Source organism: Mustela putorius, unplaced genomic scaffold (assembly GCF_011764305.1).
Source record: "Mustela putorius furo isolate JIRA1106 unplaced genomic scaffold, ASM1176430v1.1 tig00003853_pilon_pilon_pilon, whole genome shotgun sequence".
In the NCBI taxonomy this organism is placed as follows: Eukaryota; Metazoa; Chordata; class Mammalia; order Carnivora; family Mustelidae; genus Mustela; species Mustela putorius.
The window spans coordinates 79742300-79764338 of record NW_025422005.1 but is presented as its reverse complement, the minus strand read 5'-3'; the positions used below and the strand labels follow the sequence as shown (position 1 = coordinate 79764338).

Sequence of the window (22039 nt, the reverse complement as noted above, 5' to 3'; positions counted from 1 at the left end):
CCAAGTTTACAGATGAGCAAAGGAGAGACAGCTCTGGGAGCACAGCAACAGGGCTTTCTGGAGTGCTGGGTTTTGCTAAAGAAAAGCTCAAAGTAGGATTTTAGATCACAAAAATTAATGGCACTCAGGGTCTTCTGCCTCAGTCCCTCTGTCCTCCCCCAGAAGGACAAATACTCTGAGGCTGTGGGTGGAGCCTAAGGAGCTTCTTGCACCCGCATTGCACACCCTCTTCCTGCCCCCACCGCCGCTGGTCTATTCCAGGAGGTGCGAAGACCCGGCTGCTGCTGGACACACGTTCCAAAGGGCGCCTGCGCAAAACTTTTGAGTGCAGGAGGTAACAACCCCGAAGAAAAGGAACTTGAGGTCTTTCGGATGTCCCAATAGGACTATTCAAATTGTGGTAATTTCTTGGAAATCGTTATTTCACTTTCTCTCTTTTATATTTACAGGAAGTACAGGCTTAAGAACAGTAATGAAGTAAGAAATAATCCTGAAGTCTGGAGCCCCAAGTCCCAATTTTGTCAGGCTGAGATGGGAAGAGCAGAAGAGAAAGGAAAGAAGGCAAGAGGGAAGAGACGAGGGCCAATGACTGCTCTATGCTGACGCGGTGTGAGCACCCGCCCAAAGCAAACTCATTTAGCAATCAAAAGAATTCGACCGGTTTGGTGCTTTTGCCTTCCTTTGACAGAGAGGCAAATCGAGAATTTGAGAAGTTACTCTCTCAAGGTCACACACCGGTAAGGGGTGGAACCAGAACTCAAACCAAATAACTGAGACAGGCCAAGTCTGCGGAATTTTAATAAAAGCCTACTGTTAGCCATCCATAGCCTGTAGTATGTACTCTGCGGTGGTGGTTGTCGGAGGAACACTGAGAAAACGGGTTATTTGCTCTGTGTTGCTTTGACTGAAGGGGCGGAAACCACAGAGGATGCCCACGTGACCTAGTCCGCCCAATGGAACAGACTCGCGTCCTCTGTAAGGAGGTCCGCCTGCTGGGTGGTCCCCAGTTTAGAGTAGGAGAAGCACCTCCACGCTCTCGGCCACCGCCTACCTGATAAAAACTTGGCTTCCTCCAAGCTGGTAGTTTCCCTTCTTCTGTTTATTGATGCGCTATGAAAAGGAAAGTGCTTGTAAACAACTTGAGTGCATGAACAATCTAATTAAAATAATTAAAGTAATAGCTTGTGAAAAAAGTAGTAAAACTAATTATTATAGATTGGCCATGTGGGAAGATGAAAATTGCTGGCATTCTTCAGGTCTAAGCTGATCCAGTTGACACAGAAAAACACAGCTTACTGGGTCCTTCTGAGAATAGCACAGTTAACTGAAAAACACAGTTTACCAGGTCCCATCCTCCAACCAAGGTTCAAACTGTCCTGCTTCTCATCTTCACCTATAGCTTCCTTCTTGGCAGTAGCCGTATACAAGGGACCCTCCCATGATTCTCACTCCAAATTATTCCTTAGAGGCAAGCATCTGACTTTTTTCTTTTCAACTTGAAGAGCCATGAAAGTTTTGACTCTGAGAAGCTCAGCCCTGAAGAAAGCTGTAGACCTCTAGTAACGTGGTCCATCCGACGCCATGACTCCTTTTGTGATCGAGCGTTTCCACGTGATGGCTAGACAGCATTTGCTTGAGCACCTTTCGGGGACAAGAAATGACAGGTGTGGCTGCTCTGACTGCTGTGAAATACATTTTGCTTTTGCTTTTAAGCTATATTATGTCCCTTTAATGTCCCACTATTCCTTCCTCTATCTCTTGGGGCCTTAGAGAATTAAAAAAAAAAAAACAAAAACAAAAGAAAAGAAAAGAAAAAAACAAGGCCTCTACCAAATATTTGAAAGCTAAACCATGTCAGCACATGCCTTCCTGGTATCCGGTTCTCCCACCAAACTTTCTAGGTGTTCCACCCCCAGGAGTAGAGTCCAGTCGAAGGGTTCCTGGGTTTTCCTAGGAGGGCATTTACCTGAAATTGCCAAATGCAGCCCTGAACAGAGGAGGACCAGAGTCTGCTGGGAGGAGCAACATGAAGGCCAAAGTAGAACAGGGAACAGGAGAAGGACACCAGACAGTAAATTTGTTAGCTCAGGGGGCCAGGAGGTGAAGAGAAACAGTAGAAAGAATTGGTTCAGAAAGGCAGTTCAGAACAAAGACCTCTAATAGTAAATTTTTGTAGGAGCTCTCCTTTTATGTAGTCATTTATAGGTGTCCGGTGGCCACGAGGGCCAGATACCCTCAGTTAAACCCTGGTAGTTCTTCAATTATTTATTATACAACAGGCTTTCAAAACTGCCCTTTACAACACATTCTAGAATCTGGTTGAACATCTCCTCAAATAACTGGTCATTCGTTGGTAGAATAACCTGACAGTTTGAGGTAATAAGGTGTCTTAGAGGTGTTTAAAATGTACACCAGAACAGGGAGCAGACTCTCTTTGTTCAGGAAAAGTCTTTCTTTTTCTTTTTTAAGATTTTATTTATTTATGAGAGAGAGAAGAAGATCCCCGCTGAGTAGGGAACCCAATGCATCGCTCAATCCCGGGACTCTGAGATCATGACCTGAACCAAAGTCAGATGCTCAACTGACTGAGCCACCTGGGCACCCCAGGAAAAAAAAATCTCTTTATTGGAGCCTCTTAATTGGGTAAACATCGTTTCATGAAAGTGCATGGGAAGCAGTTAGCATATCACCACCTCCCTACCTGAACTGAGTCTCACAGTTTTGGGACAATGGGAAGTAAGTGAGCCAGATGTGACCATAAGGCCCAAAGATATGGACCATCTTGTAGAATCAAGCAATTATATTAAAAGTCATGAAAAAAAAGTAATGTAGAATTGAGAATACTTTGTTCCTACTGTGAGTAAACAAAGCAGGTCATCCTGGTTTCATTTGAAATACCACAGTGTCATTGTTCAATACCTAGCTCACAGCTGTTTCCTTCTTCGGAATTTCTTAATGGTCACTAACTGTAGTTTGAGGACATCATTCACAAGTTCATTGAGTATCTAATGTAATTTATCTAGATCAGGAAATTTGCTCTCACTTAGAGCAGCAGATTTCATTCATTCGGCTAGCCTCTCCAGCTTCCTCTTTGCTGAGCCCCGTGGTAGGTGCTGCAGGTAAATTCTCTGTGAGAGCTCTGGGAGTGCTCTCTCACCAGCCTCCACCTCCCCTGGGTTGCAGGTCGCCCTTCAGAGCACATTATAAGCATCTTGCTCTGTACCTTCTCACACACAGCAAGATGCCTGGATATCCTGGAAAGTTCTCCAGCTGCAAGCTTAACTTATCCTTTAAGATTAAAATGAAATAGAAAACCCAGCCTCTCTCTCCAAATCTCTAGATTATTCCTTTCCTAGTCACTTCTGGGCTCAGCTTCCTGCTTCCATTAATTCCCCATCCACCCCTCTGGGCCATTACCTCCTGCATGCAGAGCTCCTTTTCCATACCATGTCACCCCACCATGGAAACTGCTCCAATTCCAGCACCCCCACACCCTACTCCTGAGAAAAACATCCCACTGTGTCAGTTCATTTCTTCTGAGATTCAGTCAACAGGACAGAATGAGAAATACAAGAGATTTCTTCAGAAAATGCTTGTGAAAGATAAAGGGGAGAGAGATTGAGAGAGAGAAAGAGAAAGTGCTCATATGCACAAGAGTGGGTCAGCGGAACCCCAGATCTGGCACTTGTGAAGAGAGAAATGAAAGAGCCTCAGAGCACAGCACAGCTCTGGGAAAGTCTTGAGCAGGCAGATGGGAAATGCAGAGCAAAGCTAGCCCACTGGAGGAGTCCTGCCTCTGGCAGAAATAGCCCAGTTAGAGCTCTCACAGAGTTCAGTCAATGGCTGGGGAAGCTCAGGCAGATGGTGGCCTTGGCTTGGACACTAAGGCGGGTCCTGAAGGTGCACCAGGGGGAGGTGAGCGTCACTTCATTCCTTGTAGCAGCTTCTCCTGGAGAGAAATCTGAGTGGCATCTGAGTGGCACTCCACTGCTGACTTGGAGTACCACATAGCTGGCTTTTCTTGAGGTAGAGGGGAGAGTGATGGGAGTTATGGGAAATTACAGCACAGCACAGCCAACAATGGAAAACAAATACTAGATTCCACTGTGCTCAAAACTCACTAGGCTGTTCTGAACTACTTCCTGGCTGTCTTTGTGGTGGTCCCCCTCACCTCACTTCCCTTGGCTCCTCTTTCTCTTCCTCTTTTCGTTTCCCTCTGGCTTTCAGCCTTCACTTTTTGATACTTTTTTCATACAAGGCAATTTATCCTTGGTGATTTCATCTTTCCCATGCAAGGTCTTGTGAAATAAAGGATTGTCTTCTCTCTGAACAATTCTATTTCCCTCTTTACAATTAATGTTTTTAGGCCATAATATAATTTTTCTGTACTATTTCTACAGAGTTTTAGAATCTTAACTGTAGGTGTTAATTGATAACTGAGTACATTTGCATTTTTTTGCCAGAGAATTAACAGGTATGTCTTCAAAAATCCTTAACAATCACTTCATGAAAGATTTCAACTCAATATAATTCAAGAATACTTATGGAGTTCTACTCAGTCCTAGAAATATTACTAAGTCATTTTGGGAAATTACAAAGAGAGGGACGCCTTGGGGACTCAGTCAGTTAAACATCTGCCTTTGGCTCAAGTCATGATCCGAGGGTGCTGGGATCAAGTCCCACGTGGGAGCCTGCTTCTCCTTCTATCCTTTCCCCCCAGCTCATGATCTCTCTTTCTCACTTTCTCTCTCAAATAAAATTTTTAAAAGATTTTATTTATTTATTTGACAGAGACACAGCAAGAGAGGGAACACAAGCAGGGGGAGTGGGAGAGGGAGAAGCAGGCTCCCCCACTGAGCAGGGAGCCCAATGCAGGGCTCAATCCTAGGACCCGGGGATCATGATATGAGCCAAAGGCAGAAGCTTAATGACTAAGACACTCAGACGCCTCACTCTCTCAAATAAATTAATAAAATCTTAAAAAAAAAAGAAATTGTGAAGAGAAATAAAATTAGTTTCTGCCCCTAGGAAATAAAGCTAGGTTCTAGTTTCCTGAGAGAAAAGTAAGCATATGTTAAAAAAAAAAAAGCCCATGGTCACCCTCATACCAACTTAGTAGCTGAGCAGATGTCTAGGTGAGGAGGCTGAACATAAGCTTCTAAGATCCTCATTCAGGTAGAGTGATTAAGATGTCATTTATGCAGAGAAAGGACAGGAGAAAATGCAGATGGGAGTAGGAATGGAGAAATAGATGATTTTAGAGGTGGATGAGGTTTCAGTGGCACTCAAATATTTTTTGAGTGGACAAATAAATGAAATGAAAAGGCAATGACATGAGATTTTCAAAGGCAACTGGAAATTCCAACCCACAGGAGGGGGTGAAGGAATGACCCAGAGAAATGGTTAAATCGTAGGTTTGAAAAGGCTGCCCAGAGGAAGGACAGCAGATAAGATGGGACACGTGGAGTCTAGAATCCTCACGGTTGCATTTGGAACAGAATGAGGAAAGAGAAAGCTGAGAAGGAACAATCAGAATAGAGAGAAACAACCTGTCAGTGAAGGTAAACTCAGAATCGCAAGAAGCTAGGATAGAATAGGAAGAAAAAACTGGTTAGATTCATCTTTGGTGACCCTGAGACCAGCCGTCTCAACAGTGAAGGGACAAAAATGCAGAGAGGAGTTTAGTTCTTGCGGGAAGGAGAGAAGTCAGGCGTTCAGACACCAAATTTTGGAAGAAAAGACAAAAGGCCAGAGAAACACTGAGCATGAGGGGAAGGAGTCTGTGGAGGAGTTACTGTGGCCAGGAGAGCAGGAAACATCATCCTTCCAGAACCTTAAGGCCACCACTGAATCGCTGGTTCAAGGGAAAGGCTAGCTTTGGAAAGGAGTGGGAGCACTGGGTCTTCTAGCTCAGGCAGGAGATCAGCAGAGAAGAAATGGACTATTTCTGAGTGGAAGAAAGAGAAATTGAGGGGGAAGTGGGCCTTTCCACAATGCCTTAGAGGGAGAGAGCCAGGTGGGGCTGTGGTCTTTGGAGAGCATAAAAGTTTTGAAAAAGGCATAGAGGTCAGCCAGAGATGACCTTGAGGAAGCTGGGAAGATGTGTATTCTCAGCCTCATGCTGACTACAATTTATTCACACCCATAGCTATTTTGAAGTCCTTATTTTCCACATGTTCTGTCACTTAACTCTTAGAACAACCCTTAAGCTAGGTTCTGTTAAAATCCCATTTATAAGAGGAGAAAATAAACCATGGAGAGGTTTAAAAAAAATGTTGACAGTGATGGAGCTGGACTTCCAACCTGGTTTGTCTCAGAGCCCATGCCCTTAGAGCCCAGGCCCTAAACTGTTGTTTTTCTAGAATACCTTACCTTTCCCATCATGCCTTACCAAACCTACATTCTCACCAAGCCCTGCCTGGGAGTCCTCAATCTGATTTCCCACCCTGGGCTCTGGGTCTTCTCAGAGGTTCCTCCTGTATCGAAATACCTACCCTTATCCCTCCATATCTGCCTGCCAAGCAAACTGTTTCCCCACCCCCTCTCTTCAAAGGTTTCTTCATGTACACCTTCTCTGTGATGGCATCTCTTTGTGGATGAATCTTGAGATTGAGGTTCTCTTGTTCAAATATGCGCTGCTACCTCTGGATGGCCAAGCTTGCGGGAACCTTCATGTCTGCACAGATGTTGGCTCCTTGAGAGTGATCCAGTCTCAAAGCATCGAGGACTTGTTTAATCTGCTCTTCATATGTCCTAACCAGTCTCCACTCTGTGATGTTATGTAACACATAACATTTGCAGAATATGATGGTGATCTTAACAAATGCTTATTTACCAGCTTTCTCTATAAATGTAAATAGCCCAAACCTCTGTAAGGATTTTGATCAAGAGGTAACTTTTCCTGAAATTAGATTGTCTTATTTTCTGAACTGATACCTAGCGAGGCATTTGATAATTTCATCCCCACGCTTTATCTTCCTTTAAATTGTTCAGTTGCTTCTGAGTTAAAAGGGAAAGGCTAGCAATTTTCTGCTTCTTCACTGGTCTGTTTCCAGAAATGCATGAGATTTACTTGACTCTGGTTTCCCCGAGTATCTCTGTCTTTCCAAGGAGCCCTCGAAACGCTGCATTAAGGCACAATTCATCTTTTTAGAGTTTCCTTCCAGTTCAGAAGCTGCCTTTTCTTGAGTCAGCTTAGTCTGTTGGACAGAAATTCTCAATTGTCCTTAATTCATCATTCTTCTCGAAACGCTGCTTTGAGGCAAAATTCATCTTTTTAGAGTTTCCTTCCAGTTCAGGAGCTGCCTCTTCTGGAGTCAGCTTAGTTTATTGGACGGAAATTCTCAGTTGTCCTTAATTCATCGTTCTTCTGTCCATACATTTTATTGGCTTCCTGAAGATAAGATCAAAACACTAAACTAAAATAAGTTAAAATAAAAACGAGTTCAATGCTTCAAGTTCCCAAATGTTCTCCCTCACCCACGGTCTCTTTTAAGGTATTTAAAGAATCTTTCATCCTGTGGCTTTTTTGAAAGCCATTCTTCCATCACTGTCTACTTCAAATTTTCTCAGTTCTCTTTTATACCCTCTAAGTATTGTTTCAGTCCTCCCATCCCCCTTAGAAAGAACCAAAACTCTTCTTTTTAGGTATGCTGACTTTATAAATCAAGAGCCTTCTGTTTTGGTCACTTTTGGTCACTCTCATGTGATCCTCCCTCATCTAGTAGTTTTTCTGAGCAGTTAATTCGTTTCCTGGACACAGAGGATTCTAAAGAATCCTTACTTTGCCTCATTATCCACTTTGCCCCTTCAACCAACCCTTTGTCATAGTAGCTGGCTCTTCTAATCCATTTAGCATCCTCATCTACTTATAATCAACTCTCCCTTCTCTTCAATGACTACCTGTTAGCTCATCCTTCTCTTTGCCTTTCACCCATGATACTAACCTCTTGGCTGATTAAAATGGTGCTTCCTTGTAGCATTCTGCCAATTGATTTTTAGGAGTGAGTCAAACATAATTTTGTTTTGGGCTCACAGTACATCTTTTTCAGTTGTGTCAATCATCATGTATGCTAAACACATTGACTTAAAAGAGAAGCACATTCTTATTGTCATAAAGCATCGGTACTTTTCCCCATGACCTCCCACTAATTATAAATAATTTCTTCTCCTTAGGTAATTTGGATAGTCATAGAAATTACTTTTAAACCCTTCTATGTGTTTTTACTAAAAAGAAAAAAAAAGAATCACATTTTCACAAAATATTTTCACAAATGTTTTCTTCTTGGTCTTAAACCATCTATTCTTGTTAATACTACCATGCTCTAAGTGTTTCTTGGGTTTCTGATGGAAAGATTTTTCCTTATTGATGCAAGCTTAGACTTCTGCCCTTTTTTAGGGGTGAAGGACAGGTTTTTCTAAACTAATCACAAAGTCATTCTCATCTGGAATTCATAACATTCACATAACAGTCTCGAAGAGCTTCATGAATAAAGATAGCTGCCTGAGAGTGTGACATTCGAGGTTTAAAGGGGTTAAATTATGAGCCTCGACAACCAAACAATAAGGCCCTGACAGAGGCAAAGAGAGCCAGCCTTCCTAAATCATTTCTCCGGACTCCTCTCAAGCTCCCAGCCTGCCGCATCCCACCTCCCATCCCTTCTCCTTTGTTGCTGGCTCGTTTCCTCTGATTGTAGTTCATTCGGTATTCCTTCCTGCTCCTCTGTCTCGGCTAATTGTTCTTTTCCCACACTACAGGGTTTTAATTTCCTCTAGTTAGAGCCTTATCACCCCTGTCTACACTTCCTCTCCCTTTCTGACCTATCTCCAGCTCCCCACTGACCTGCAGGGACCCTAGCACAGCTACTTAATTGCCACCATACCTTAGTTTGCCTGTCTCTGAAATGGGAATGGTAACTCGCCCCTTCTTTCCAAAGCAGCTGCATCAAAATCTAGTCTTTCTAGGACAGTTCTACCCGTCACTAACTATGGACATGCTGAGTTCTGGCATTATTTTCATGACTATTCCGATTGTCTTCACTAGCAAAGCTCGAAGCCGTGAGGATATATCATCCTTTGGGCTCTGTTTGACCTCATTTTTAACTTTGCGAGGGAGTGTAGCCATACAAATTCTAATTTTCTGTGTGGCACGTTTGCTGACAAGAGCAAATTTCTCCGTGCTCTAAAAATTTGGGCGACATCTTGAGCAAACATACGCTTTTTTTTTTTTTTCTGAAAAAGGACATGGTGGGGTCCTAAGAATTCCTTCATAATGCACAGACTCCCTAAAACAAGTTTCTTTACAGAGGGCTAAGAAGGAAATCTTCATTTTTAAAAACTATTATTATTATTATTACATTAGAGAAGGGGGGTATCCAATGTTTAATGTAGATGCATTAATCCCAGGGTGGGAAGAGGGAGGAGACAGCTAGCACTCAGACATGTGATTGTTGTTCAGTTTGGTTTTATTTTGCTCTCACGCGCAGACTTGATCCTTCTTTTCCCTTTTAGTGTCTGGGGGGGATGGGGAAGTGAACTGTCCTCTGACCGAGGAGGTGGAGTGAAGGCCTTTGTTTTAAGACCACGGTTCTGATTACACCTGACAGGGCTGAAACTCGATTCCCACAGAGCTTACTCACACCTTATCTTCTCCGCTCCTGATGATTAGAGCAGGAATGCCACAGCAGACGTTGTCACTTGGATTCAGTCTGTATACTGCTGTGTACGATAACAAAAATAAAAGTTCATTTTTTGGTCTCGAGATTAGCTCCAGGGGAGTTCTCCCTTCCATCTATTTTTATATTGGTCATCAAGGCTAAATCTTAATGTTCCTGGCTGAGATTCTCAGAGTTCGAGAATAATCACATTTAATAAAAAGTCTGCCTCAGAAAAAGACTCACATAACCTGAGCCATGGCAATGATTTTGTGGTATTTGGATTCACGTCTGTAAAAATATTTGGACACCAGATGGTGGATTGTTAGGGGCATTCATCCCAAACCAAAAGTTTAAAAAAATTCACACACACACACACACACACACACACACACAAAATACAGCAGGAGGGAAAAATCATCATTAGTTTTTTTTCCAGTCATGTTGCATGAGTAATGGTAAAAGCAACAGCTAAAACAATAAGATTACTGTGTTGAATTCTTAATGTGTTGTCAGGAATGAAGACTTCAAGTAGTGCTGAAAATATGCTCTCCCTCTGAATAACGCATACTTCGAGTACAGCTCATTTTGACAGCTTACCAAGTGGACATATTTTCTGAAAAACAAAATCATCCTGCTGATAGAGGAAGCTATATGCAGGGGTGGGGGGGGGTGGAGGAGGCTATCTCTTATACAGGACTGGATTGAGAAGCAGCCAAATCAAACATGAAACCCACAGCCTAGGGCCCCAGTCATGAATCCAAAATGACTTTTTCTCTGCAGGTTGATTTTGTTTTTAAAGATCAGTTCTCAACTATCTGCACTAATGGGTGGGGAGGCATGGGATAAATAAACCAAAACAGGATAACAGAAAACTGAGTTTATATTTAACTGTGGAATGTATGTTTGTGGGAGGGTTGTTATTTATGTCACACGGTGGTCATGCTCCATGGGGCTTTGGCTGTCCATGTGCTGTGTTAGAGCAAATGAAGTCTGTTTTCTGAAGACAAACTGGCCCTGGCCCATGGGTACGTCTTGGTCTGACTCTTTATAGAGGTAGTCTATGCAGATACTGGACCTGGTTAGGAACCCTTGTTATTCACACATGAATGCCAAATTCTTTGGTGTATACCAGCATCAAATTAGAAATACAAAGTTTTGACACGTTAGGTCCCTGCCACACAATCTATCCTTGACTTCTCTGCTACTTGATTCTTATCAAAGCTTTGTTGCAGAAAATAACATCTATGGAAGGATGCAATCTGTCATTTCTTTCAGATATATTAGACTTTATCCCTGGATCAAGTCAGATAATTAAAGAACTTCGTATTTGAACTACAACAATTCATTCCCTCAAGAGAAACTGTATTCTTAAGGACTTCACTTTACTATGATGCCCTAAGTTAAATCTCCTTAACTGACATTGTCGGAAACTGTAAGGGTCTATTTAGCCAGAGTGATTCCATCCGGTTAAACAATGACTTTGAATGACTTTGTTGTTTATACAGTAAAACTTAAACTGTCCCTGTCCCCCCGCCCCCACATCCAGGGGACTGACTTAAAAAAAAATAAGTCCCGGAAACCAGTCCAAGGTAACAAAGCCCAAATACAAGGGTGGGTCAGGCCAGGTGGAGGTATCCAATCAGTGGGGGCACATACTGTCTCCCTAGGTACCAAGGAGTATGGGCCCTGCCCTTTGGGCACCTTTTGGGCGCCAATTCTGACCAAGGTAATAGGCTAGTTCAAATATCTACTATAGGGTAAATTGTAATTCAATTGATTCAATTGGTCACTCATGTGTGACCTAGCATGATTGTGCAGCTTTCTCTGTGTGTCACAATCTCATTGGCCACCTGTGCGTGGCCAGGCCCAACCACATGGCGTTTGCCCTTAAAAGCTAGTCTGTAAGGCAGAGGTCGCCTCTTTGTAAGAGATGGCCCTGACCGGTCAATTTGATTCTTGATGCTTGGTGCAAAATAAAGCTTTGCTTGACCTTCGCTTTGTATCAGTCTCGCTCCTTTAATCATGGACCCATTATTGGGGGACCTTTCAGAAACAACTATTGGAAAATCACTTGCTTTACATATTATTCAAGATACCAGTGTCCCTTCCAAAGATGCACGGAAGACCCTTCCTTTGGGTGTCTAGTCTCCTGAGCCCCTGGTATTACAAAACATCATAAATATTTATGACTGCTCTGGTTCCTTTGTTGCTCAGAGCCAAATCTGTGGTCCCTTTACAGTAACTGCTTGAATCCCTATGATTGGAATTTCTCTGTAGTGGGATTATTTCTGGCTTCATTTTACTATCTTTATATTTTTCTTCTGATTTATCTCATTTGTTTCAATTTTATTGCATGATTTTAATAAGTCACTCAAGGTACATTTTGAAATAAGTCAGGGATTTCATGGATACATTTATCATTCTTATGGCATTTCCTGAGCAAACATCAATAAGAAAATACCCCCACCCAGAGATACCTCCCAAAGTATGAGAGATTATGGGGGAAAATTTTAAAATGTTTTCATTATCCAGATAATTGAGAATTTGAGATATGACAGCCATATATAGTTAATTTGACTGAGACACAGTGGAAACTGAAAGACATGTAGAATTCAGACTGGAGGAGGAAGAAGCAAAAACTCTTTGTTGTGTGTAACTCTTCTGCTGAGCAAACCGAGACTCACAGGAAGGGAGGAAGGTACCAACTGACCCTTCAGTTGGTGGGGAATTGTCCTGAAAGGGCCCGTCTGGGCTAAGGGCTGAAACCAAAGACAACTTCATCTGGGGGGAAGGGTTACTCTGCTGAAAGAGTGAAGCAGGACAGGAAGTCATTCCTCAAATACAATTTAATGCTTCACACTTTTATTTTTTTTTAAGATTTTATTTATTTATATAACAGATAGAGATCACATGTAGGCAGAGAGGCAGGCAGAGAGAGAGAGAGGAGGAAGCAGGCTCCCTGGCTGAGCAGAGAGCCCAATGCGGGGCTCGATCCCAGGACCCTGAGATCATGACCTGAGCCAAAGGCAGAGGCTTTAACCCACTGAGCCACCCAGGCGCCCTTGCTTCACACTTCTTTTAAAATCTTGTTTGTTTGTTTATTGTTATGCTTTGATTTAAGCGAATCATAACTTGATCCCTATATCTATCCTTGATAATGACATTTATTTATGAAGATAAAGTGTATCAAATACATGTAACTATGTGCCTGGCACTGAGGATAAACCAACAATTCAGAAGTCCTGTTCTCAATGAGCTCACCCCTTTTTAGCTCTATTTGTCTATTCATTTATTCAAACAACTATTTATTGGATACCATGTATTTGTTTATTGAGAATCTTATTTAGTTATTGAGTATCTAAAGGGAGGGCTATAAGAGTAATGGTGGGAAGGGACCTAAGCTATAATGAGCTGGGGGACAAAGAAAGCCACCTGAGGAGTTGGTATGTGGATTGAAACCTGAAAGCAAAGAGCTGGTTCAGAGTCCAGGGATGGGAAGGGCAAATACTGAGCTAATGGAACAACATGGGCAAAGTCCTGAGGTGGGAATGAGATGCCCCAGAAGTGGGGGAAGGGGGATGCCCTGGAGAGCAGTGAAGGAGGGCCAGTGTGCATGATACAAAGTGACAAGGTACCTGTAATGTCAAGCTGGAGGAAAGCATTAACTTCTTCTCCCAGAGGCCCTCCTGGCCCACAGCCTTCAGCTGCCTTAAGACTTTGCTCAGCCACCCTCTCAATCAGGCCTACCCTGACCATCCCACCTAAACTGTAACAGACCCTTCCTCCAATTAGTTCGCTTTGCATACATCACTTTCTAAAAGTATAATACAGTATTTATATATATTCTGTTTCTTATTTATCTCTCCACAATCCTCTTTAATTAGCTTCAGGAAGGCAGGAATTTTTATCTGTTTTGTTGATTGAAATATCCCCCAAATCTAGAACAGGGCCTCGCATATAGTAGGCACTCAATCAATAGCAATTGCATGGAATTAAATTGAAAGACAATGAACATGTTTCAAAGCATGGGTGTGATGCTCTCTTATTTATATTTTTGGAACATGAACTCTGGATGCTGACTAGAAAAAAATGTTTAAAGTCCAAAAGATACCTTTCTACATTGTTCTACATCAACTCTAGAATCTAAAACCAAGACTTGGCAAAGAAAATGTTGAGTTTCTTTCTTTTTTAAATCACCCAGGTAGACAAAGAAATAACATGGGTATTATGGATGTTTTAAGCACATGGGCAAGTGCCACAGAACAAAAGCCAACCATCCTATCAAGTCAGGTCAGGTCAAAAGCACACACAGGGTGCATGCCTACCAAACAAAGCCCAAAAGAACTGGGATCAATTAAACAACGAGTTATGTTTGTCTTCATTCTCTTTGCTGCGACTTGCTACTGCCTTGAGGAAGAAACTGTTTACTTTTCATATCAGAGTTAAAAAAAATTTTTTAAGAATTCACTCAAAAGCAAAGCAATTTGTACTGGTTAACTCTTTGTAAAGAAGTATATTGAAAGAAATTGCCTTAGGATGGGGTGCTCATACTCCATTAAGAGGAGATTTATTGGTTACACAGGCTTAGACAGCTTAATCTAGGCTGATTCACTCATTCAACAAATATTTATTGAACATTTTACATGTGCACAACCCTGCTGGGGAGTTTAAGAGACAGTTCTTACACAGGTTCCTTATAGAGCTTACCTTCTAGTTGAGGAAATGACATGCAGGCACAAGAAGTTAAACAAAGAGTTAGCAATGCAAAATGTGCCCAAAGGCAGCTTGGAAGTATTAAACAGGTGGTAAGACCAAGTCTTGCAGAATCACTCTGAAATGCCAGCCTGTGTAGTTTTCATTACCTTAGACAGTCTTATAAGGAAAACAATATAGTGAATTTTCCTAGAGCTGAGGGTGCTACAATGAAAGAACTGACCATTATTCTGAGATTGTGCCTTTTGTTCTTCTTGAGTGGCAAAATGCCTTTTCTTTAATAAGATCATTGTGATGGTGGTCTTTTTAAAAAGTCTTTATTTTGGAAGAATAAAAAATTGACAAGCCTATATTGGACTTTATTATTATAAAGTACTGGCCCATTAAATCCCCCAAACTAGGAACTGCTGCTATTAGAACAAACAGAATGTCAGCAAGCAGGAGGGATAAGAGGAGTTCTTTGACCAAGTGGGATAAACTGTATAGGATTTTCATGGTCAGAGTGGATACAGATGGATGTTGTATATTAAGTCTCAGCACGTCTTTGTTGAGTGGAATTTAACCATACTTTGTGTGGAGGTTATATGAACAAAGCCATGAGTTGACAATTTGGATGACCAGCTTAGGGTCTTCCTTTGTAAAGAGTGCATATAGGTGATTATTGGGAAGTAAGTTTTAAGAGTAAAACTGGGGCAGATTATGGAGAGTCTTGAATGTCCAGGTAGGAAGTTAGACTTGGAAGAATTGGGCAGCATTTTAATGGGTAGTTTTAAAGCAGAAAAGTAACATGAAGGAGTATTATTTTTAAAAGATCGAAGAAAGTCATAAAACCACAAAGGAAGAGAACAAGAGAAGAAAAAAGGAACAGAGAAGAACTACAAAAACAGCCAGGAAAAAATGAACAAAATGGCAATAAGTCCATAACTTATCAATAGTTATTTTAAATGTAAATGGACTAAATTCTCCAACTGAGAGACATAGAGTAACTGAATGGATTAAATACAACAGCAACAGCAAGACCCATCTACATGCTGTCCCATCTATATGCTGACTCACTTTAGATGTAAGGATTTAGACTGAAAGTGAAGAGATGGAAAAAGATATTCCACACAAATGGAAACCAAAAGAAAACAGGGGTAGTTGCGTTCATATCTGTCAAAATAGATTTTAAAACAAAGACTATAATAAGTGACAAAGATAAACATTAAAGGGGCCAATCCCACAAGAGGATATAACACTTATAAATATTTATGCAGCCAACAGAGGAGCACCTAAATATATAAAGCAAATATTAACAGACCTAAAGAGAAATAGCAATACAATAATAGTAGAAGGTTTTAATACCCAACTTACATCAATGGATAGATCATCCAGATAAAAAATCAATAAGGAAACGCCTTAAGTTACATATTAGACCAGATGGACTTATAAGATCTATACAGAATATTCTATCTAAAAACAAAGGAACACAGATTCTTTTCAAGTGTGCATGGAACATTTTTCCAAAATAGATCATATATTAGGTCATAAAAGAAGTCTTAATAAATTTAATAAGATTGAAATCATATCAAGACTCTTTTCCATAATAGTATTTCTTCAAAAGATTTATTTATTTAAGAGTCAGAGAGACAGAGAGACAGAGAGAGACCACCAGCAGGGGAAAGGACAGAGAGAAAGAATCTTGAGCAGACTCCCTGCCAGTGGGAAACCTAACCTGGGGCTCAATCCCATGACCCTGAGATTATGACTTGAATGAAATCAAGAGTCAGACATTTAACTGACTAAGCCACCCAGGTGACCCAAGACCACAAGGATATTAAACTAGAAATTAATTACATGCAGAAAACTGGAAAATGCACAAATACATGAATTAAATAACACGTTATTGAACAACAATGGGTCAAAGAATAAATTAAAAGAGAAGTAAAAAATTCCTTGAGACAAATGAAAATGGGAATGTAACATACCAAAATTTGTGGGATACAGCAAAAGCTTCTAAGAGAGACGCTAATAGCCATAAATGCCTCTGTCATGAAACCAGAAAAATCTTAAGTAAACCACCTAACTTTACATCTCAGGGAAGTATCAAAAGAAGAAAAAATGAAACCCAAAGTTAGTAGAAGGAAGAGATATTGATTGGAGCAGAAATAAATGAAAGCCTGAAAAGACAATAGAAAAAATCAATAACACCAAGAGCTTATTCTTTGAAAAGGTAAACAAAATTGACAAAACTTTAGCTAGACTCACCAAGAAAAAAAGAGGACTCAAATACATAAAATCAGAAATGAAAGATGCTACTGCTGATACCACAGAAATACAAAGAATTGGAAGAGACTACTGGAAAAATTGCATGCCAACAAATTGGACAACTTTGAAGAAATGGATAAACTCCTAGAAATATACCACCTACCAAGACTAAATCATGATGAACTAGAAAATAAAAGTGAACTGAGTACTAGTAAGGAAATTGAATCAGTAATCAAAAACCACCCAACAAACAGAAGTCCAGGACCAGGAAGTTTCAATGGCAAATTCTACCAAACATTCAAAGAAGAATTAATTCCAATTCTCAAACTCTTCCAAAAAATAGAAGAGAAGGGAAATTTTCTAAATTTGTTTTATAAGGCTAGCATTATCTTGATACCAAAATCAGACAAGGATGCCACAAGAAAAGAAAACTGTAAACCAATACCCCTAATGAACATAGATATGAGAATTCTCAACAATGTATTAGAAAGTTGAATTCAAAAATACATAATAGGGGTGTCTGGGTGGCTCCATCAATAAAGCATCTGACTTTTGGTTTCAGTTCAGGTCATGATCTCAGGGTCCTGGGATCAAGACCAGCATCGAGCCTCATGATGAACACCGTTCTCTTTCCTCTCTCTCAAATAAATAAATAAATAAATAACATCTTTTAAAAGCGACCACTTTCTGTAAGTTAGGACGTGCAGAGAAGTGGATCTGAGATATACAGGAAGATAGACTGGCGGGGAAGGGCCAGCTCCCGGCAAGCATTAGAGCTATAGAGCACAAAATCAGAACATTTAGAAGTCTACTCCACTGAGAGATGTCACTCCAGAGGTTAAACAGGGGTGAAGGGAGGGGTGTGTGGGTGGGTGGGGAGCCCTCACTGGGACAGTGTGGTCTCAAGACCCGTGGGGTCACAAAAAGACCAGAGGTATTTGAGGGTGGTAGAGCTCCCAAATATCAGAGCAGGAAAGCTGGCTACAGAGGCAGAGCTGAGGAGTAATCTCTCAGCCCAGGGTTACCTTAAACCGTGAACCATGGCACAGTCAGACCACTGCTCTTCCAGCAGGAATGCCACAATTGGTAGATCCAGGGAGACTCACTTTCCTCCTTCAGGAGGCATGGGAGCACACTGCAGGAATCTGCTGGGTTTGGAGACTCCAAATGGGGCGGCACACCAGAGATAGAAATGCTTGGTCACAGGCTGAGTGAGGGTGAAGTGCAGACCAGGGAGACGGGAGGGTCTCTTCTCTGAAGGTGCACTGAGGAGTGGGATCCTGAGCTCTGGGATCCTCCAGGCCAGAGATTAGGAGGCCATCATCTTCATTCCCGTACTCCAAAGCTGTATGGAAAATGTTCGGTGGAAAAAAAGCTATGAGAGTGAACCTGAGCATATTATTTAGCCTGGACCCCAGCAAGGGCGGTGTAATTTCACCTCAGGCAAAGAGATTTGAGAATCACTGCAACAGACTCCACCCCCAGAAGATCAGCAAGAACATCCAGCCAAGACCAAGTGTACTGATCAAGGAGAACTTTGGAACTTCAGAGTTATGGGAATACAGCACATAGAATTTGTGACTTTTTTCCCATGATTCATTAGTCTTTCAAAGTTAGATTCTTAAAATTTCATTTTTCTTATTCTATTTTGTTAAATTTATCTTCTTCCCATTTTAATGTTTTTTAAACTATTTATCTTATCAATACCTTTAAAATAATTTTTTAAAATTTTCATTGTTATAGTCATATTCTATCCCTTAATTGTATTTAACCTTATTTTTTTTTTTTTTTTGCATACATATAGGTTTTTCTTTATAATTTTGGGATAGAGTTTCTTCTAACAGATCAAAATATATGCTAAATTTAGCACATGGCTTTGTTTTAGTCTCCAGCCTGATCACATACTTTCCTCATTCTTTTTCTTTTCTTTTTCAACCAACTTCTTATCTTATCAATTCCTTTTTTTAGAATCTTTTAAAATTTTCATCTTTATAGTCATATTCCATCTCTTCATCATGCTTACCCTTATTTTTGTATATATATAAGCTTTTCTTTCTTTAAAATTTTGGGAGGCAGTTCCTTCTAACAGACCAAAATACACCCAAAATCAAGTGTGTGGCTCTGTTCTATTCACCAGTCTAATATATATATATATATATACACACAATATACATGTATATATATTGTATATATGTATGTATGTATATGTCTGTATGTGTGCATATATATATGAGAGAGGAGGGGGGGAATATATATATATATATATATATATCCCCCCCCTTCCTCTCTTCTCCTCCTGGTTTTGGGTCTCTTCCAATTTGGTTACTGTATATTTTCCTGGGGTTGTTGTTACCCTTTTAGTATTTTGTTCTCTGATTCATCTATTCTTATCTGGAAAAATGACAAGGCAGGAAAACTCACCTCAAAAAAAAAAAAAAAAAAAGGAAAAAGAAAAAGAGGCAGTACCAATGGCTAGGGACCTAATCAATATGGACATTAGTAAGATGTCAGAACTAGAGTTCAGAATGACGATTACCAAGGTGCTAGCTGGGCTCCAAAAAAGCATGGAAGATACTAGAGAATTCCTTTCTGGAAAAATAAAATCCCTCTATGGAGAAATAAAAGAACTAAAATCTAACCAAGTTGAAATGAAAAAAAAAAAAAAAAAACTATTAATGAGGTGTGATTAAAAAATGGAGGCTCTTACTGCCAGGATAAATGAGGCAGAAGAGAGAAATAGTGATATAGAAGATCAAATGATGGAGAATAAAGAAGCTAAGAAAAATAAAAAGATAAACAACTAGTGGACCACGAGGGGAGAATTTGAGAGATATATTACACCATAAGATGAAACAATATTAGAATAATTGGGATCCTAGAAGAAGAAGAAAGAGAGAGAAGGGTAGAAGGTATATTGGAGCAAATTGTAGCAGAGAAGTTCCCTAATTTGGCAAAGGGAACAAGCATGAAAATCCAGGAGGCACATAGAACCCCCTTCAAAATCATTAAAAATAGGTACACACTCCATCATCTAATAATAAAATGTACAAATCTCAGTGACAAAGATAAAATCCTGAAAGCAGATCAGGGTAAGAGGTCTGTAAACTGCAACAGTAGAAATATTAGACTGGCAGCAGACTTATCCACAGGGACCTGGCAGGCCAGAAAGGACTGGCATGATATATTCAGAGAACTAAATGAGAAAAATATGCAACTAAGAATACTATATCCAGCTCGGCTATCACTGAAAATAGAAGGAGAGATAAAAACCTTAGGACAAATAAAAACTAAAAGAATTTGCAAACACCAAGCCCAACAGAAAATATTGAGGAAAGAGAGAGCCTAAAAGTAACAGACCAGAAAGGAACAGAAACAATATACAGAAACAGTCACCTTACTGGCAATACAATGGCACTAAATTCATATCTTTCAATAGTTACCCTGAATGTAAATGGGCTAAATGTCCCAATCAAAAAATCCAAGGTAATAAAATGCATTAAAAAAAAGACCATCAATTTTCTGTCTGCAAGAAAGACTCCTCCAGTTTTAAAGTGGGGGAGGGGGGTGAAAACAATTTAGCATGATGAAACCATGCTAATGAACATCAAAAGAAAGCTGGAGTGGCAATCCTTATATCAGATCAATTAGATTTTAAGCCAAAGACTATAATAAGAGATGAGGAAGGACACTATATCATACTCAAAGGGTCTGTCCAACAAGAAGATCTAATAATTTTAAATATCTATGCCACTAACATGAGAGCAGCCAATTATGCAAACCAATTAATAACAAAATCAGAGAAACACATCAACAAAAATACAGTAATAGTAGGGGACTTTAACACCCCCGACACTGAAATGGACAGATCATCTAAGCAAAAGATCAACAAGGAAATCAAGGCTTTAAATGACACACTGGACCAGATGGACATCACAGATATATTCAGAACATTCCATCCCAAAGCAGCAGAATAGACGTTCTTCTCTAGTGCACATGGAACATTTTCCAGAATAGATCACATCCTTGGTCACCAATCAGGTCTCAACCAGTACCAAAAGATTGGGATCGTTTCCTGCATATTTTCAGACCACAGTGCTTTGAAACTAGAACACAACCACAAAAGGAGAGCTGGAAAGAACTCAAACATGGAAGCTAAAGAACATCCTATTAATGAATGAATGGGTCAACCAGAAAATTAAAGAAGAATTTTTAAAAATCATGGAAGCAAATCATGAAAACACAAAGGTTCAAAATCTGTGTAACACAGCAAAGGCAGTCCTGAAAGGAAAGCATATAGTCATACAAGCCTTTCTCAAGAAACAAGAAAGGTCTCAAGTACACTATCCTACACCTAAAGAAGCTGGAGAAAGAAGAGTGAAGAAAGCCTAAACCCAGTAGGAGAAGAGAAATCATAAAGATCAGAGCAGAAATCAATGAAATAGAAACAAAAAAAAACCAATAGAACAAATCAACGAAACTAGGAGCTGGTTCTTTGAAAAAACTAATAAAGCTGATGAACCCCTGGCCAGACATATCAAAAAGAAAAGAGAAAGGACCCAAATAAATAAAATCACGAGTGAAAGAGGAGAGATCACAACCAACACCAAAGAAATACAAACAATTATAAGAACATATTATGAGCAACTTTACACCAGCAAATCTGACAATCTGGAAGAAATGGATGCATTCCTAGAGATGTATAAACTACCACAACTGAACCAGGAAGAAATAGAAAACCTGAACAGACTCATAACCAGTAAGGAGATTGAAGTACTCATCAAAAGTTTCCCAACAAACAAGAGCCCAGGGCCAGATGGCTTCCCAGGGGAATTCTACCAAACATTTAAAAAAGAATTAATACCTATTCTCCTGAAACTTCCAAAAAAAAAAAAAAAAATGGAAGGAAAACTTCCAGACTCAGTTTAGGAGGCCAGCATTACCTTGATCTCAAAACCAGACAAAGACCCTATGAAAAAGGAGAATTACAGACCAATATCCTCAATGAACATGGATCCAAAAATTCTTTTCAAAATACTAGCCAATATGATCCAACAGTATTAAAAGGATTATTCACCATGACCAAGTGGGATTTATTCCTGGGCTGCAAGGTCGGTTCAACATCTACAAATCAATCAATGTGATACAATACATAAATAAAAGAAAGAACAAGAACCATATAATACTCTCAATAGAAGCTGAAAAAGCATTTGACAAAGCATCCTTTCTTGATCAAAACTCTTCACAGTGTAGGCATAGAGGGTATATACCTCAATATCATCAGAGCCATCTATGAAAAACACACAACGAATATCATTCTCAATGGGGAAAAACTGAAAGCATTTCCCCTAAGGTCAGGAACATGGCAAGGATGTCCATTATCACCACTGCTATTCAATACAGTAACTAGAAGTCCTATCCTCAGC

General features: G+C 40.2%; 1 long non-coding RNA gene across 1 annotated transcript; it reads right to left on the bottom strand.

Annotated features, from left to right (window-relative positions):
* Nucleotides 1–327: 327 nt before the first annotated feature.
* On the bottom strand, nt 328–11046 carry LOC106005786. Its single transcript, XR_001179408.2, has 3 exons — nt 9639–11046; nt 6495–7393; nt 328–1641 (listed from the first exon to the last, which is right to left on the bottom strand). It is a non-coding gene; the product is annotated as an uncharacterized LOC106005786 (long non-coding RNA).
* Nucleotides 11047–22039: the final 10993 nt, after the last annotated feature.